Below are 10,567 nucleotides of genomic sequence, written 5' to 3'. Positions count from 1 at the left end.
ATTACTTACATCTCAATTATCTTTTTAAGATGGAAATTTAAACCGAAAAGCACTAACGTTAAAAGTAATAGCGTACGTTTTTTTTCTATATATATACATATATATATATAAATGCTTAAATGTTATTTTTACTACTTCGTAATCCAAATACACATAGTAGTTATTTTTATAAATTTTATTTCATCCCTAAAAAGAGTGTCGACTAACGTTAAATGTAAGAATACAACCGAGTTGTGCAATTTCATTAAAAGTTAATGAAAATTCTCTCAGTTTAAATTAAAATTTTTTTCTTTTTTCTCTCATTTTAAAATCTACATTTATACAGTCGATCTTTCTAAACTTTTATCTCATTCCTTTTATTTCTCCCATTCTTATTTATATTTATTCGTCAAGCTACAAACCGTGCGTTTTTTTATATATATATATGTATATAGTTACGTTTGTGAGTAAATGTGAATGTTTGTCTGTAAATATACTTTTCTTTCATACAATTTATAATTTTCCAACTCAACATGCACATTTCCAGTGCAACGAACCTTACAATTAGCAATGGCCAATTGGAGCGCAAGTAATAAATCGTGCGTGCGAATGTCATGATAACACGAAACACGAGAAAGCAAAAGGAAATTAAATTGTTTTTATTTCAAAAACTCGAGATTCGTTAATTTTTCATTTTTATTTGGTTCTTTTTCTCTTCATATTTATTATTATATTTATTTACAGGGTAAAAAAATAAATATGATAATAATAATTTTTTATATGAAAAACAATACGAAAAATTTTTAATTTTTTTAAACTTTTAATTTCATTTAAATTTATATTTATTCAATTTAAATTAAAAGTGTAGCGCGAAATGATAAAAATAAAGATAATAATTTTACTCAAGTGCGAGATAATTTTCCGGAACGGAGTAATTAAATTTGAAATTAAAACTTTTATATTTTTTCAACATTGCCACTGTAGAACATTATCAAATATACGATATATGGTGACCGTAAATAAGAGTATCAGAGTAAAAGAAGGGGAGAGAGAGCGAGGACAACGTCGAGAGGATTAATGAGAAAAGTTAAGGATGAAAATCGTTACGGAAAATACTGCTAAGTGATTCGTGAATAAATGGCTATGGATTTTCGATTGTTAATCTCTATTTAAAGTTTATACAATTTTTTTTATTTTTAGCTGTAAATTTTATATTTTTTTTAGTTTTTCCAAAGCTATTTTCCGTAATTTTATTATTATCAGAATGCGAGCTAATAGGATCTTAAGTTTAATCTTTTAATTATTTTTGACTAAATATTATGAGGAAATTATTTTTATTAAAGCGGCAGAAAATTAATTTTCTTTCTTGAATTAATTAATTTATGGCTTATTACCGTGTACTAAAATTTTTTTTAGAATAAGTCTTTAAATCTCGGGCTTAGAAATTTTGTATGAAAAATATTTTCGTGGTCACTAAAAGATTGTTTGTGAATAATTTTTTTTTTAATAATTAAACATTTTGAAAATTTGATATGAAATTTTTCAAATCAAAATTCGTACTCGATAGAAGACAATTTGATAAAAAAAAATTTATTTATTTAATTATTGAAGAGAAATTCATTTTTATTTTCAAAATTGATAAAAATTTTATCCACCAAAGTGCAGATCGTTAATGGCTGAACTGAATATTGGGTCAATCGTTACTAAGAAAAGTCATGGATAAAATGGCATATCCAAAAAAAAAAAGATATACCCAGAAATTCATAATGAAAAAAATTTCTGAGAGCAAGTAAAAATTTTTTGCGCCACGAAATTTTTGTTTTCTGTGTAAATGTCTTCAAATATGATAGTTTTGACCCTAGTAAGTAAACGGACTCCTCTACTATTACAAGTGGTACCAAAACTGTAGCGAACTTGAAGGCGTAATTGGAGGTGAACCATAACCTATCTCTATCCGTCTACTTACTTGCCATAGAGTACCAGCATATAATGACTGATCGAATAACAAACCTTAATTATTTAAAGTTTGTAACTTTAGTTAGACCTTTAATTAAGACGCCGCTGACCATTTTACAGTGTAAAAAAGCGGTGTTAAAATAAACTCACACCATGCGGAGTAAATTGACTCTTACCAGAAGTGAGGGTGTCTCTGGTGGAAATTTTCCGAACTTTTCTCTGAATAACTCTGAAAAAGCCTTTAGAACTTTAAAACTGAGTTTTTCACAGAAAATTCCGAAAAATTACCACTAGGGAGTATAAATGTTTTAAAATTTATGAAACAGAAGAATAGGAATACTAATTTTTAAAAGCGACAAATTATAAAAAAAAATATTTGAAAAAATTGCACCTACAGTTTTTTGAATTTTCTACAGCTGCATATTTTTAGTTTTTTTTTTTTTTCGTAATTAACTTGAAAAATAAAAAATTCGAAAATTGCTAATTGTCTGTTGACTTCAAAATCATTAATATTTCGTTGAAATCACGAAATTTTTGTTAATTGAAATGAAAGCAATTTTATTACCCATAAAATAAGCAATGTCGCTTTAATTAAACTGAACAGATTGCATAAATTTTTGATCACTTATCAAATTAAATATTTAGGAACAAAACATTAATTATTAAATGATAATTTTAATTTTAAAAAAATTTTTTTACTATTAATGAACTGATATTTGGAATCAACTTTGAAATTCGTAATTTCATTTGATTATTTTATATAAATTCACCCAACTGTAAAATGAACTTTATCACTCAAATAATAATTAAATTAAAAGTACCTGTCAGTAATAAATCTATTAAAAAACTATATGATTTATTTTTAATTATCTAAAGTAGTACGAAAAACATACTATACTAATAAACCGTAACTAATTTTCCTATTTTACAACTATACAGCTCTACTACTACTTCTATGGTAGTGTGTAAGCTATTCTCACGTGCCGACACTTGGGCGAAACTTTTGGCTCATTACTTAAGTAGCGCGAAAGCACCAACAATTTACGAGAGCCCATAGATACACTACACACCAGTGTTCCGACTAGTTCTCGATCTTCCCAGGATTACACCCTATCACTATAGAATAAAATGCTTCTCGTTAAAACTCAGTGAACTAAAAAATATAAAAAAAATAAATTAATAAATTGTCGAAAAAAAATCTTCATTACAGTGAATTTTTTTTAACTTCCCGCTAAGAAAATCGATGGATTTCGAAAAATTCGGGGCGGTATTGGTTTCGGTCCGATTTTCAAAAATCGAGTTTTCTGCAGATGTCAATATTTAAAGGTCTTAAGAAGCTACTCTGACATTTTCAAAGAGATGTCTGCATGTGTGTGTATGTATGCTCGAAAATATAAGAGTACTCGAGTACTGTATTGGACAAATCTTTTGGAAGAACGCTAGCACATGAAAGTGAAGGAAATTTTTTTTTTCTCAGCATCGAGCCCTGAGATCATGAAGTTCGGAAACGGCGAGAAGGTTTGAAGTTGTCCCGCAGCATCAACCGTTTTTTAAATTTTTTAGTACACGCAGAGAAATTTTTAGTAAAAATTACTCAAAAAGTTCGATATTGTGAGAACAAGTGCTCTACTAAATCGAATCAGTGAAGAGACCTGCGAATCAGTCTTAAGTATATCACTAAATGAACCAGTAATATTTTTGGGACTGATTCGCAGTGAATATTCACTAATTTTCAGGTCTTTTCACTGATTCATTTTAAGAAAGTGGTCAATATCTACACGGAGAAAAATGTTGGTTGGAAACCTAGCAATTTTTATTATGCTGCCGACCAAACTTGAAACAGGAAGTGAAGCATCTAAAAAATTATTATGCTGTATCACAACACTACGCGCAAGAAACTTATCGATAAGCTTCAATTACAATTATTTTCATACATTATAATAATCGTGATGCGACATAATAATTTTTCATAACAGCATAATACATTTTTGGATGCTTCACTTCCTGTTTCAAGTTTGGTCGACAGCATAATAAAAATTGGTAAGTTTCGAGCCAACATTTTTATCCGTGTAAATTTTTCCTATGCACATTGTAAAATATACTTCTCGATAGCATGTTAATGAAGTGCAATTTCTACTAACAACATTGTAAAAATTTGATTACTGGTTTGATGTTTTTACAGTACCGAACTTTATGGGTAATTTTTACCCAAAAATTTCCTGCATATATGAATTAGAAAAAAGCTAATTCTGCGGTAAAATGGATCATAATCGTAAAAAAAAAAAATTCACTGATAATTTGAAGTTGGCTGCATCGTCTCAACTGATCAAAGTGCCCACTCTTTTGCTCAAATCGCAATTAAAAATTTTCAAATTAAAAAATCAAGTTTTTTTTTTTTAAATAATGTCTTCTTTTGCTTCAAAGATCTACCAAAATATATGTAAGATATCGCTACTTGTCAAAAATTATAAAACTCAGATTGTCTTATAAATGGTGAAAATTTGAAATTTTCAAATCAACAAAAAACGTTACTTTCATAGCTTCCTTTCTCAAATAGCTTTTTGTAGAAAGACCTACCTCATTCCTTTAACGAGGACTTTAAACCTGATAAGCTTCAATTTTTTTTTTTTTTTTTATTTCACGATAATTCTTACCGATTTCATCAGAGTTCAAAGTTATTTCAAGAAAAAATCTAGTCCCATTCCGGCTTTTATAATAAAAAAAATTAATAATAAATAACAGTGGTATATATTTAATGCATTTGTCATTCAGAATGTAACTTTCGCATGAATAGCAATAAATAAAATTTTTTTAGAATTTGTACTGAAGTGTATGCAGTGGAGTAGAGAATAATGAAAAGGAATCCCGGTTCCAATCGATCTTTCACTTTAATGTAATGTAATGTAAGGGTCGTAGGTGACGGTACAGAGCCGGAATATCGTGGCTAAATGTTCAAGGGGTGTAGGGTAAAGTACAGAAGAGGTAGGAATTGTCGAGTAGTAGAGTAGTATAGTGGAGTGAGTGAAAGAGAGAGAAAGAGAGGGAGCTTGTGAATGAGAAAGGAAGTAAAGTGAGTGAGAGAGTGTACGAGAAGGAGGGTAAGGGGGATGAGAATGAGAATGAGGATGAGGATGAGGATGAGAATAAGGGTATGAGGAAGTTGTGCATTGCTTTGGCGCGGCCACGTGAACCGAATTGTCATTATACGGTCGAGTGTAAGCGTCGTCACGCGACGGAATAATGGCCGTTTGTATCGGCAACCAAACGCCCGTTGAAATTGCTGGCCTCATGCCTTCCGTCGATTCTCTAACAACGACTTGCCCATATATACTCACTCGTTGCAATGTCCACTTTATATATATGTGTATGCATGCCTGAAGTCGATGACCTGCTTTAATTTATGTCCTACTCGATTTATTTTGAGAACTAAATAAACAATAACGTTGATATATTAAGATTACGTCTAACGATACTTTATCATGCGACATTTCAGTTTTGTTAGTATTTCATTAATTGCCTGATAGTTATTCAATTCAATATCGATAATCGAATCTTGACAGACTTTTTTTTTGTTATTATGATTTTAAAAAAATTTATTTATTAAATATTTGTCGGTCAAGAATTCAACTCGGGATAAATAACTCAATGTAGGCTGGGCTAGTCAACATTGCTTATGGGTGCAAAAGAGCGATTGTAAAAATTAAAAAAAATTTTTTTTTCGAAGTTTTTAGTTTAAAATTGTAAGTGATTACGGTGATAATTAATTTTACATAATTTAAGATGTCAATATTTTTATTTAAAATTATTTTTATCTGGTATGACTTTTAAAAAATTTTTAAAGTGTACTCTCAACAGTGCAGCCAGATCGTGGGGTATTTTTACCCCTCCTGCCATTACATTCCATGCTATTTCACCACGGGAAGGGGTAAAAATATCACACGATCTGGCTGCACTGACTCTCAATAACTTTGTTCAATATAAATAGTTTATAAAATTATTACTCAACGAGGGTAAAAAAATTTCGAAAAAATAAATTCATAAATTGCTTTAAAATAAAATAAAACCTTGTCGTTTTTTATTTATAACTACTTCATACTCTTTTGAGGTTTAAAGAGTGGATGATTTCTTAAGTATCCACATTTTGCCCAACTATCCTCTATATATATATAAATATATAGAAGCCCTCATTAGCAAATCTCTTACAACATGGTATTTTTAGATTTTCTGTTAACAATGATCACAATACATATTGTCTTAGCTCAGTACGTCTTTACACTGTAAAAAGAGCGGTGTTAAAAATGGACTCAATTTTACACCACGTGGTGTTAAAATGAAATAACACTGGTGTAGGCGGTGTAATTTGGCGGTGTTAAGATACCGGCGTTAAATCAGTGTAAAAAAAATTCCACGTATAGAAATTAGAAAAAAAAATATATAACATATAAAAAAATATAAAAATTTAATGAATATTATCTGGAGGCAATTTCAATTTTGTTATGTACTTATTTAAATAATTATTTATGTTATATGTAATGTATTTAAAAATTACACAATTTAACGTCCAGCTTTTTAATCACCAATAATTTAAGTAACTAATAAAAACACTAATTAACTGTAGTGATCGGATAAGTAAAAATATTCATGAATTTGAATGTAACAGACATCAGACAAATTTAAAAGTATAAATAAATACAGTAAATAATTAAAAAATAATGTTTATAAAAAATGCACTTATTAATTTCAAAATTTTCTAAATGCGCATTTTTTAAAAATTTTATTTTATTAATTATTTACTCGATTTATTAATTATTTTACATTTGCCTGATGTCTGCTACTTTCACACTCATAAAATATTCATAAAGTAAAATATTTTTAACACCGAAAAATATTTTAACATCGGGAAATTTTTTTAACACTGGTAAAGAATATTTACTTCGGCAGTGTTGTTATTTTAACACCACTTTCGGTGTTGAAATTTAACACCGAAAATTTTAACACCTACAACACCTGGACTTACCCAAGTTTTTTTTACAGTGTAATTAAAAATTTCGAGTCAAAATTTGTTGCACAAAAATTTGAAGAGACCTCACGACATTGAAATAAAAATTTTTTTAAAAAACAATATCCACAGACCTCATATTTAAAAATGTTTTTATTTTAAATTCAAAAAAGTTTACATTTTTTATTTAATTATTATACACATATATATATATAAATTAACTAAAAAAATTTATAATTGGCTTTTTTTATATTATTAATTTTAGTTTCATTCACTGCCATTGGCTCGCGCTCTTCGTTCATTAATAAGTCTGAAAACATAAAAAATATAAAATATTTTATTTTTATTTTTTAAATTAATTAACACACTCGAGTGCCAACTTTTTAAATTGGAAGTTGGCTACTGCGTGCTCTCCACATCCACTCTCACTCACTCACACACACCCATAATATATATATGTAGACGTAAAGGGATAAATGAAAGAGTGAATGTAACTCGCGATTTAATTTAGCTGAAAAGAAGACTGAGTAGTTGGATTTTTACCGAGGGAAAGTATCACTTTTTTTGATAGAACAAAAGCTAGTGGTTTTCTATTCTCACACCCAACATACAACACTACTAGACTACTAGACTACACATACAGATAAATACATACTCTACTAATGTAATGTAATACATGTTGTACAAGTTGTAGTAATAGTGTTCTATTGGTTCTAGTAGTAGTAGTAGTAGTAGTAGTAGTAGTAGTAGTAGTAGTTGTATAGTCAGGCAAGCAGGCAGGCAGGCCCATACCAACAACTGTACTATGAAACGCATCATTACCCTCTGCAAGGTCTAACGAACCGTGAGACGTTGGTGGTTGCCTTCTAGCTAGCTCAACATCAACGACCACCTGAGCCACTGGGAAATACCAAACTTTTTTCCAACTTTTTTTATAGCGTTAAAAAAAAAATAAAACATACAATAAAATAAAATAAAATACCGCAAATTAAATTTAAACTTTAGGTTTTTTCAATAAATAAATAATGGTAATATCATGGGTAAATGGAAAAAAGTGAGACGAAATTGCAATGTTTGAAAAATAATAATAATAATAGAGGATTTTTAAAATTTCTGGACTTCTTTTAAATTGTGGTAGAGATTTTATTTTGCCATCCGATTGATTATGTTGTGATTTTAAATCGTCTGGTGATTAAGGGATGGTAAAAAGTTATTTGATTAATGGTCAAAGTGGCTCGGGATCACTATAATTCTCATTGCATTTTTAATTACAGTGATTAGGTAAAAAAATTAATTAAATAGTGGGGGTAATATTTTTTTTACGATGAAAGAAAGGATTTTTTTGCGTCGAGAAATTTTTTCTAGTCCTAAGAAAATTTTTGGATTGCATGGGAACCCATAGAAATCCATGTAGGAAAGTATGGATTTATGTAAAAATCTATTGTAATTAATATAGGAGTGTATGGATTTATATAAGAATCCATCTAGGAAACCATGGGTATCTGGATTCCCGTTTTGACATGGGTACAGATTCCCATGAGAAAACGAGGTAAAAATCCACATGGGATTCCATACGACTCCCATATAGATTTGTCATGGTGTGGATTCCCATAGAAACCCATGTAAGAATCTATATCGGGATCTATGCTGGATTATTATAGGAAACCATATGGGAACTCATCCGAAATACATAGGAATCTAGGCTGGATTCCTATATGGGTTTTTTCGATAGGGAACGTAAAATATTTCTTGCGCCAAGAAATTTTTTCTAGTCCTAAGAAAATTGTGGGATTGCATGGGAACCCATAGGAATCCATGTAGGAAAGTATGGATTTAAAAATCCATAGGAATTAATATAGGAGTGTATGAATTCATATAAGAATCCATCTAGGAAACCATGGATATCTGGATTCCCATATGGTAAATCAGCATACGATACTGTGAGTATCTAGATTCTCATTTTGACATGATGCAGATTCCCATAAGAAATCGAGGTAGAAATCCACATGAGATTCCATACGATTCCCATATGGATTTATCATGGTGTGAATTCCCATAAAACCCCATGTAAGAATCTATATCGGGATCTATGGTAAATTCCTTTAGGGAACCATATGGGAACTCATCCGAAAATACATAGGAATCTAGGCTGGATTCCCATATGGGTTTTTTTGATAGGGAACGCAAAATATTTCTTGCGCCAAGAAATCCTTTTTTTCGGTGTATGATTAATAATTATAATTAATAATTAATAATATATATAAATATACTCACTTGATTTCAATGAACATGAATCTGGCTTCGTGTAGAACACGGATTACAAACAAGTGCAAGTACCAGTGTTCCGCAAATGATAATAGCAATTATCACAGCGATAAGATACCAAGTGTTAAACGGACCGGATTTAGATGTCGTTATTTTTTTAGCGCCTGATAAATCAGCCAGTTCGTACTCAGCTAAGCCAAACCTTTTAGCCTTGGCTATAATATACCTCAGGCGCCGCGACGCTTTTTCGCACGACATTGTCTTTTATTAATTTATTCCTTCTTCGTATGGGGTCTTCTCTGCGACCCGTAGTACTTTATTATATTTTTCAGTCGTACGGTTGAATTTATCATCCTCGAGATGATAACTCCGTAGCTATCAATCCTTTTTACCGGAATTCTTTGACATTTTGATTTATTTGCTGACCCAAATATTTATTGAGCTACAACAGAATTTTTTTTTTTTTTTTTTCAATTCATTATTTTTTTTATTTTTTTTCAACACAAATACAAAAAAAATTTTTACTTTTTTTATCAGTCAACAAAATAAAAAAAAAATACTCGGTAAATTTTTTATTGGAAAGAAAAAAAATATGATTTGTACAAAAAATTATTCAAAATTCAAAAACTAAATAATAATTATTCATATAAATTTTTTCATAAATTTGTCATAAATAAAATAGCAAAAAAAAAAAAAAAGATAAAAATGATGACAAATTGCTTTTTTAATATGAATGTACTTATTTTGTGCTCAACTCTGGTTAATTCATAAATGAATATTTATTAGCAACAAGCGCCTTTTTTTTCTCTTATTTTATCCAACCTCTTTATTTATTTTCATCTACATATATATGTATATTTTTTTTGTAATTGTGTTTTAGAAATTCGTAGTTAAGTTAATTCTCACCAAAGAGCAACCGCAATCACCGAGGGATCCTTTATAAATAATTCATTAAACTTCTCTCGACCACGAAAATTCACAAAATGCCGCTGGGTGTCAAACTTCACAGTGCAAATATGTTTTACTAATTACTATTTAAATTAAATTATTATTATGAATTGTTTGATTAGCTGCATGATATTAATTTATTTTAATGATTAATTATTTTCACTTATATATGCATATATACATATTATAATTTATAATTATAAATATATGTATATATTTTCTTTATCCATTCTTTTGGACGTTATTTGATCAACTATTATTTTGTTTTCTTTTTTATTTTGAATTATAATGTTAGTTGGATATTAATTATAAATATAGAAAAAAACCAAAAAACCACGTGGCTGGTGGCTCTGATTGTATCTGAACTGGCCGCATGTTCATACTGACGTCGCGACGCTTACTGGCTTGCTGTGATAACGC

General features: G+C 29.4%; 1 long non-coding RNA gene across 1 annotated transcript; it reads right to left on the bottom strand.

Annotated features, from left to right (window-relative positions):
- Positions 1-7,082: 7,082 nt before the first annotated feature.
- Positions 7,083-10,567, bottom strand: LOC130667732 (uncharacterized). The gene is made up of 3 exons (XR_008989880.1): positions 10,106-10,567; positions 9,209-9,641; positions 7,083-7,244 (listed from the first exon to the last, which is right to left on the bottom strand). It is a non-coding gene; the product is annotated as an uncharacterized LOC130667732 (long non-coding RNA).

This window comes from Microplitis mediator, chromosome 5, assembly GCF_029852145.1.
Source record: "Microplitis mediator isolate UGA2020A chromosome 5, iyMicMedi2.1, whole genome shotgun sequence".
Lineage (NCBI taxonomy): Eukaryota > Metazoa > Arthropoda > Insecta > Hymenoptera > Braconidae > Microplitis > Microplitis mediator.
This window is presented reverse-complemented; position numbering and strand designations above follow the sequence as displayed.